Genomic DNA, 9,333 nt, shown 5'->3' with positions numbered 1-9,333 from the left:
GCCCTGAGTGAGCTGTCATCAGTCCGCCATTGTTTCACCGCCGGAGCAGATGTAGACAAGAATGACTCCTAAGCGATTGAGGTGTTCTGTTGTTGGATGTAATAATGAACATAGCAGTCGTCATTTACTCCTGACATCTGAGCCGCTGAAGACGCAGTGGATTTCGTTTTTTTCTGAAGGGAATGCTCCCCCTATCTGCCTAAATGCGTCTATGTTCACACGAATCATTCATGATCCAGCCTCATCTACAGAAGAAGTGAGTATAATGTTTTGTAATGAATCTTTGCAAATGGCCTTTCCTAATAATGTGCTAATTAGCAAGTTTCACAATGAATGCGCTAAAGTAAACAGTCTCTCTGAGAGCAGCTCGGAAGAGAGGGGCGGGGACAGCAAAGCTCATTAACATTTAAAGGGAAATGTTACAAAAATGGCTTGATCTGAAAAGAGCTGTTTTTGACAGTGTAAAACAGGTGTTTTTACACTACCATTGAGAAATTTTAACCAAACTATGTTACAGACTTTTCATTAAGACCCTAAAGAATCATATCAACTTGTGGAAAATGGGCATCATATGACCCCTTTAAGAATGGCTTGCTTATAGTTGTCAATCCACATAAATCTGCAAAAAGATTAAGTATTTTACCACCGAAAACATTATACTTTGAATTTTATATTACCGTAAAATTGTTGCCATGTTGGTCTTGTTCCTATGCCGATTGTTTTGTACATTGTAATGGATCATGAAATCAATATTTAATGTCCAAAGATCTATTTACATGTCTTAAAAATATTTTAGTAAAAGATATGTATGCTTTATTATCATTTCTTTACTCAATTTGTCTAAATATTTTCTCAAAGCACACAAAACCAAGGCAGTGAACTGACCTGAGAGGGCAATTAGAAATCATCTAACAAAACAGGTGAGCTGAGATAAACAATTTATTCATTTTGTGCATAATACCATGGAATATGAGTTTAGTATATATTATATTTAGCAAACTACCATGCTATCATAATCAAATACCATCACTGTACAGTACATTTCACTAATGATTATTTGTCATAAGCTCAAGGACAATCCAGGATGCCTTTACTCTCTGCTTGTTATTGTCAAATGTATGTACTGGAACTGTGTGTGTGTGTGTGTGTGTGTGTGTGTGTGTGTGTGAGGGGGGGATGTGGAGGGGGAAGAAAGATACAGAATGATTGATTGATGGAGCGAAAAGAGACAGAGCGAAGGGAAGTGAGGGGTGGGACTGAGTGAAAGAGGAGTGGAAGTGAAGGGGGAGGGCCAGAGAAAGCAAAGGGAGGAGAGTGGCAGCATGCATCTGTGTGGAGTCAGTATCACATGCTTGGCTCTTGCACACCACACTGTTGTTGATTGTACTTTCTTTCTTTCTTGTTAAGGGAGGCATGAATTTGTAGAGAGATATGCTGCATGATTCACACCAATGCACAGGCAGGTAAGATCTCTTTCATTTGATCGCATAACAGACTGTCACTCATTTTTAAGTCAGTGGTTCAACATAAACTAATGCTAAACTGTGGTGTGTTGAACATTAGTTTGGTTTGATTTTGCAGTTCACATACTCTGAACAATCAAAATGTGTGTGGTCTATAGTCAGATTGTGTTACTGTGATCATCTGAAGAGTACAGAAGGCCACTTTACACTCTCAACGCAAACATGTTGCAGCCAGAGAGATTTGACAGAGAAATTCCAAGGTCAAGAACTTTTCTGGTGGTGTATCATGTTTTGTTGTCTGTTGTGCTGTGTCGTGTGATAATTGGAGCCAGTGAGGGAAACACTGATATTCATTTGTCAGCCCTGATGATCACAGGGCTCTTGGTCAGTGTCTGTTAGTAGATAGTAGGTCAGTCTGACCATCATGTCGTGCAGAGAGTGTGTGTGTATTGTATGCAGGTGTGATTTTGTGCATGCATTCTTTTAAATTAGTGTGTATGTACTTAGCAATATGTTTGGGACAAAAGTTTTGGTGATGAGGTTATTCTTTAAATAGGGGATAAGATTTTCATTTAAATAAATAATGTAAAAATTATTAACATTGCATATTAATTGTGTGTATGTATGTATATATATATATATATATATATATATATATATTATTTTTAAAGCAAAATCATTTATTTTAGGGTTACAGTTTGGGTTAGTCTGTAGTAATTATAATTAGCTTATATTAACATGTCTGTAACAGTGTAGCTCCTTAACACATATTTATTTAAATTCATTGATGTGTATGATGTGTATTAACATATACACTATTTCCTGCATAGCATTAGGGTAACATAATGCTGATTTTAATCAGTTCACATTGCAATCTGCTAAGGTGTTGTATTGCAAATGTTGTTGTAATTTCAACTTTTGTTCATAAATCACAAGGACAATCGTTGCCCAAGGACATCTACGTTCTCTCTGAATTCCATTCACATACTGTACATGGGCACACGCTGACTCTTTCTTTCCAACACATGCTTTCTCTTTTTCAGTTCATCTCAGTAGCTCAATCTCACTGGTTTTATTAACTGTGTCCGTGTTTCACGTTAATGCATTAATGGAAATATCACAGTTATTCATCATCATTTCATCAAGTTTTCCATAAACCAAATGGCTGAGAAGAGGGCATGTATATCGCAACATTAACATGTGGCTTGCAAGAACCCTATCCGGAGTTGGTGTCATCTCTAAATAAGCATCTCTAAATAGCTCTTGTATGTATTCCTGTGCAGTAATTTGTCATATATGCACACGTGAACATCTAAATTTGAACTACATGATGTTGAATTACTGTTGTACAGTAGCTTCTCTCTTTGAATGAATGACTATATTTGACAAATAAGCAAAAGTTTTGTGTTAGCTGAATCTGACATTCAGGGACTCAAAGGCCTAAATGATGAAGTACATCATTATTTTTAATATGGTTAAATATAAATAATGTTGTACTTTTATGATTATAATTAACATACAGTTAATAACTTTCTATAAAAACAACAGAAGTCTCCATTTTGTCAGCATTTAGATGACTTGGTAATAAAGGTGTAAATAATAATAACCCTCTCTGGTCTTTTTTTTCATCTCTTTGCTCAGTGTGCTGATAATCTGTGGGTCGGATCAGCGGATAGTAATATTTAAGCTCTGTTAACACACTAGCGCTCATGTATTTGCTGAACACACACTCATTCACAGAGTTGTTGTTTCTGCAGTTACACAGAGTCTATGATGGCAAGTGTAGGCAGGTGTCTGTAACATGGATGGTTCTTCCTCACTGTCTCACTCCACTCAATTGATTTTTTTCATAGTGCCTTTTAACCTGCTGTTTTTATTTCTAAACCATCTTTCTCTTATCAGTGTTAGTTGCAGTATAGTTGTGAGCCAGTAAAATGGCAGGCTATTTATAGAGCAAGAGTGTCAATGTGTTTTTGCCCTGCTGCGTATGTGATTGCATGTCTATCTTCTGTCCATATCAGAGTGATTCTATAACTAGCTTTGCGAAAGTATATTCACAAAGTTTTTCTTTGCTGATCTGGCCAATACATGCGTTGTTAAGTGAACTCACAGTGGCTCGGCTGTACTTGTTTTCTCTTCTAAGGACTAAATGTGACAGCTGAACACATTTCTAGTTTACTGTTGATTACATTTTAGTCCCTTTGATGAATTTTAAAAATAAAAAAATACTTCTTTATTGATTAAAGGAATGGTTGACCAAAAAAATTGCTGAAATTATATTCACCCTTAGGCCATCCAGGATGTAGAATTTGTTTCTTCATCTGAACAGATTTGTATAAATTTAGCACTGTATCACTTGCTCACCAATAACCAGATCCTCTGTAGTGAATGAGTGCTGTCAGAATGACAGTCCAGATAGCCACAGATCCACATGACTCCAGTCCATCAATTAACATCTTGTGAAGTTTGTAAGAAATAAATTCATCATTAAGCCGTTTTAACTGTAAACCGTTGCTTCAGTCTATAATCCATAATAACTCTTTCTCCAGTAAAAAAATCCATTCCCTGTTGTCCTCTCACATCAAAATCCACCAACATATTTGTTTATAAATGTTTTCGCTTTTAAACAGTTCACATTGCATCTGTGCATATTTCTCCCCTGATTCAGACAAGATAGCAATATTTTGAATAGAGGACTTGTATTTTAGCAGCAAGCAATGGTTTGAAGTTAAAATGGTCTTGATGGATTTGTTTAATACAAACACGCAGCTTTCCACTTTACAAGATGTTAATTTAGGACTAGGATTCGTTCGTTTTTAGACTCGATGAGACGAAACAAGATGGTCTGCATCCCCTTTGATGAACAGGAAGGAGGACAGAAAAACAGCTGCTAGTGTCACACTCTCACACACACACAATGCACATACACGCTAAGTGGACTCTCATTCTGACGGCACCCATTCACTGCAGAGGATCCATTGGTGAGCAAGTGATGTAATGCATGCTAAATTTATGCAAATCTGTTCCATTTTTAGGTGAACTATTCCTTTAAAGTCTGTTTGAATTGCCATTTGCAACCCATTTTATTTCAGTAATTTGACATATTTCTTCTTTTCGGCAAGAAAGAAATGTAATGACTTGATTTTATCCATAAGGAATTTATATGATAGGTAAAAGTGGATTGAAGCCTGACCGTATTCAAGTTTGCTAAAACGGACCAATTTGGCTATTGGTTAAAATTATCCAGTAGCCGCACAACCTATGTGATGTCAGCAGAAAAAGGAAAATTGTTTCATTGAAGGAAGTTATTATATTTTGATTTAAAATGGTGAAGACAAACTATTTTTTCTTTGGAACGGCATGCACCAATGAATTGTTCACAATATGAGGAAATAGTGTCAATTTCCTCAATCTTCCACTTTCTAGTCTTCCTCTTTCTAACTAGAAATCAGGTACAGAAATTCACACACTTTCTACAATTGAACCAGATGGCAGTGAATTTCAGCAAAAAGCACTTAACTCTTATCAGAAGTCTTTCCTGTCCTGCTGACCTCATATCAGAAAACATTTTGAATACATTATCTTAGATCAGTCTTTCAGTAGCTCCTGTGACCTGTTCTCTGTTTCAACTGTCCTCGATTCAGTCAAAATTACTGCCTGTGCCATTCAGTAATGCAGTGTTATATTGCTGTAAAGTACACCTGTAACATTTCCTCATATTCAAACAGCATGCATGAATTCACTCAGTCACACATTATCTACAGCGTTCATGACAGCCACAAAATGTCACACAGCCTAAACAGAATCTACCTCCGTGAAAAGACACAAGTAAAGTTTCTACAAGACGCAATATTACCCAAGACTTTCATAGCATTGGAGAAAAGTTACATAGAGGTGTTTTGTAAGTGTGAAGCCTGGATAAATGTGTTAGTCATGATTACAGAACAAAACAATCCGCCACTGAGCAGTTCAATATTTCAGTTAGACATTTCAAGGAATTTCTAAGAATGTTTCTGCGAAATCCAAGTAAATGTTTGGTAAATGGGATTCTTAGACAAGGGAGTCATGGTTTCATCAAAGATATGACCTCAAATCTTCCTCAGCTTTTCCTGTGACACAAACCTCAGCCACATAACAATCAGTGAAAGGAGGCAGTACACTTAAATATAAATATAAATCAGTCTTTTCACTGATTCTGAAACAGCTTTTTCAGAAGGGGGATGGAATGTCAGTACTTTATGAAGAGGTTTCATACATTTTGTTCTAGTCTACTGTCAAAGCACACATCAGTAACAATAGCCCAATGCTAATGTTCCATAGCTGTGAGAGTGTGAAACAAACTGTGTTGGCGGAGCAGGATCTGTGCTCATTGTTTGTGTTTAGCTGGTTCGTTTTTAGACTCGATGAGACGAAACAAGATGGTCTGCATCCCCTTTGAATGAACAGGAAGGAGGACAGAAAAACAGCTGCTAGTGTCACACTCTCACACACACACAATGCACATGCACGCTCGCATGCACCAATGAATTGTTCACAATATGAGGAAATAGTGTCAATTTCCTCAATCTTCCACTTTCTAGTCTTCCTCTTTCTAACTAGAAATCAGGTACAGAAATTCACACACTTTCTACAATTGAACCAGATGGCAGTGAATTTCAGCAAAAAGCACTTAACTCTTATCAGAAGTCTTTCCTGTCCTGCTGACCTCATATCAGAAAACATTTTGAATACATTATCTTAGATCAGTCTTTCAGTAGCTCCTGTGACCTGTTCTCTGTTTCAACTGTCCTCGATTCAGTCAAAATTACTGCCTGTGCCATTCAGTAATGCAGTGTTATATTGCTGTAAAGTACACCTGTAACATTTCCTCATATTCAAACAGCATGCATGAATTCACTCAGTCACACATTATCTACAGCGTTCATGACAGCCACAAAATGTCACACAGCCTAAACAGAATCTACCTCCGTGAAAAGACACAAGTAAAGTTTCTACAAGACGCAATATTACCCAAGACTTTCATAGCATTGGAGAAAAGTTACATAGAGGTGTTTTGTAAGTGTGAAGCCTGGATAAATGTGTTAGTCATGATTACAGAACAAAACAATCCGCCACTGAGCAGTTCAATATTTCAGTTAGACGTTTCAAGGAATTTCTAAGAATGTTTCTGCGAAATCCAAGTAAATGTTTGGTAAATGGGATTCTTAGACAAGGGAGTCATGGTTTCATCAAAGATATGACCTCAAATCTTCCTCAGCTTTTCCTGTGACACAAACCTCAGCCACATAACAATCAGTGAAAGGAGGCAGTACACTTAAATATAAATATAAATCAGTCTTTTCACTGATTCTGAAACAGCTTTTTCAGAAGGGGGATGGAATGTCAGTACTTTATGAAGAGGTTTCATACATTTTGTTCTAGTCTACTGTCAAAGCACACATCAGTAACAATAGCCCAATGCTAATGTTCCATAGCTGTGAGAGTGTGAAACAAACTGTGTTGGCGGAGCAGGATCTGTGCTCATTGTTTGTGTTTAGCTGGTTCGTTTTTAGACTCGATGAGACGAAACAAGATGGTCTGCATCCCCTTTGATGAACAGGAAGGAGGACAGAAAAACAGCTGCTAGTGTCACACTCTCACACACACACAATGCACATACACGCTAAGAGAAAAGAGAGAGGAAGGACAAGGGTCCTTCAATGTTTCCATGGCCTACTTCGTCATATAATGATGATTCACTGAACTGTCCATGTTTTATCATTTGAAATCAGTGGTGTGTTCTGCCAAAATGTTGGAATTCACGCTGGAGTACAATCGGTTTAAAAACGCTCACAGATTAAATTGATTACTAACAAAACTGTACCAACAAGTCTACCTCCAAATGTACTACCGGGTTGCTCTTACATAGCAGTAATAAAATATTTAATGAAGTTATCAGATATGATTCATAAATGTCAATGTGACGAGAGGGGCGGGGCCGAGAGCCGTAGGAACGGAGCGAGGCCGGTGGAGTAATTGCTAATGCGCGACACCTACGCCACTCACCGGTCTCGAGTCTCACGGAGGAGCTCCGGAAGGATAAAAAGGAGGAGGGACGACAGTGAAAGACGAGAGAGGACCAGGCCTGGAGTTTATTTTGTGTTTTGGTTTTGTTTGTGCGTGACAGTCGTCCGCGAGGGGCTGTCACGCTATTTTGTGTTTGGTTATTTTATTATTAAAATCTTTAATGTTCGCCGGTTCCCGCCTCCTTCTTCACGAACTACGTTACAGTCAACTTTGTCTCAAATGTTTCAACTAAAATACCCTTTAGGTTAAAAACAGAAACAAATTTGTTGATATACAGTAAAAATTGAGTGCTAAAATGCATGCGATTTATGATATCAAAGCCCAAATCTTGTGGTTTTCAAAGAATTGATTGAGAAATGTGTGGGTTCATATCAAAATCTTTGACTTTTGATTGCAAACTTGAGCAAATCTGAGTGCAGTAAACTTCCAGTAATTTGACATGTCTCTTCTAGAGAAAAATCTGAGAAGATAGAAGAAAGAGTTTGCTTTCTTTGATTTCTTTGATGCCTATGAAGACATTAAAGACAATCACTAGTTAACTATTGTAATTTGTGTTGGACATATTCTTTGAAGTGCCATATAAATAGCCTGGTACATGAATCATTCAGTACCATGGTATATATCAAAGCACCATTCTACTTCCATCAAATGCCACTATAATACTTCTACAATTGATTGCAAGTTGCTAAATAGTATTTGTGCATCAGATGAGCAGGAATTCTTAAATTGTTTCACCAAAATGTCATTTTTAATGACCCACCCCTGTCCTGAACAGGTGAGAAATATAAATATATCTCGCTGTATTTCAGTCTTGAGGTAAGAGCTTTGATCATTCAGTGGTTCTACGAGACTCACCTGAAACTGGAGTTAAATTCAGCTGTTGCATGTTTAGTGTTACCAAGCCATTACTTGTGCAAAGCTCTTCCGTTCTGAAACCTGTCTTCACCCCTGTACTCTCACGTATATAAACCACAGACAGATCGAAGAGCTCGTATCTCACCCAGACCCACTAAAACAAGCCAAACAGATAGATGGGAAAATGCAAGCTTTCGCAGGGCATACTTGGGTGGCTTGAGGATGGGTGATCCCAGTGGTGGACGAAGTACACAAATCAAGTACTTGAGTAAAAGTACAGATACATATAATAAAATATTACTCCAGTAAAAGTAAAAGTACTCCTTTTTCAATTTTATCAATCCCAGAGGGCATCACTTCCCACTTTGATAATTACTGTAGTTACCATGTTCTGAACATCACATGACATCCTTTATTTTCCCCCAGATGTAATCTATCTAGGTGGTTGAATTAAAATATTTGGACTTTATATCTAAAAATTACCTCAACTTAGCACCAGCAAGCTTGTTAGCTAGACAGTTAGCATCAGCTAACAATATTTACTTATTTTCAGTATGGTTATGAATAAACATTCATATCTGTCTACTCCGCTAGTTAATCCAAACAATATAAAAATGTATACTGTTGATAAACAATATAAAAACAGACGCACATAGGGGCTAAATGCGTAGCATTTTAATAAAACTGTTAACGTTACGGCAGCGGGGAATATGAACGTGCATGAGTTATTTTAATCTGTGTTATTGTAATGTTTCGGGGGGTTTTTTAACCTAAAACAGAGACACAGATGTTGATGTGTCTGCATTCAATCATTTCAGTGGGCTTAAATAGATCACCCTTTACAGAAGATTTAGTTCACAAACAACTGACAGTTTTGACATAAATATGATTTTCAGTTACAATAATAAATCCTAAATTTCGACATTAGTAACTTACTTTTAGCAGCATC

At 37.2% G+C, this 9,333-nt stretch overlaps 1 protein-coding gene across 1 annotated transcript in view; it reads left to right on the top strand.

The window, feature by feature from the left end:
* Positions 1 to 1,348: 1,348 nt before the first annotated feature.
* The window catches only part of LOC107755973 (ras guanyl-releasing protein 3-like), a 34,040-nt gene continuing 26,055 nt past the window's right edge, over positions 1,349 to 9,333 (top strand). Inside the window, exon 1 of the mRNA XM_016572937.1 lies at positions 1,349 to 1,463. The gene's annotated coding sequence lies outside the window, so the exon portion shown is untranslated. The remainder of the gene's footprint in view (positions 1,464 to 9,333) is intronic.

Source organism: Sinocyclocheilus rhinocerous, unplaced genomic scaffold, assembly GCF_001515625.1.
Source record: "Sinocyclocheilus rhinocerous isolate Xijiao unplaced genomic scaffold, SAMN03320098_v1.1 scaffold1764, whole genome shotgun sequence".
Lineage (NCBI taxonomy): Eukaryota > Metazoa > Chordata > Actinopteri > Cypriniformes > Cyprinidae > Sinocyclocheilus > Sinocyclocheilus rhinocerous.
This window is presented reverse-complemented; position numbering and strand designations above follow the sequence as displayed.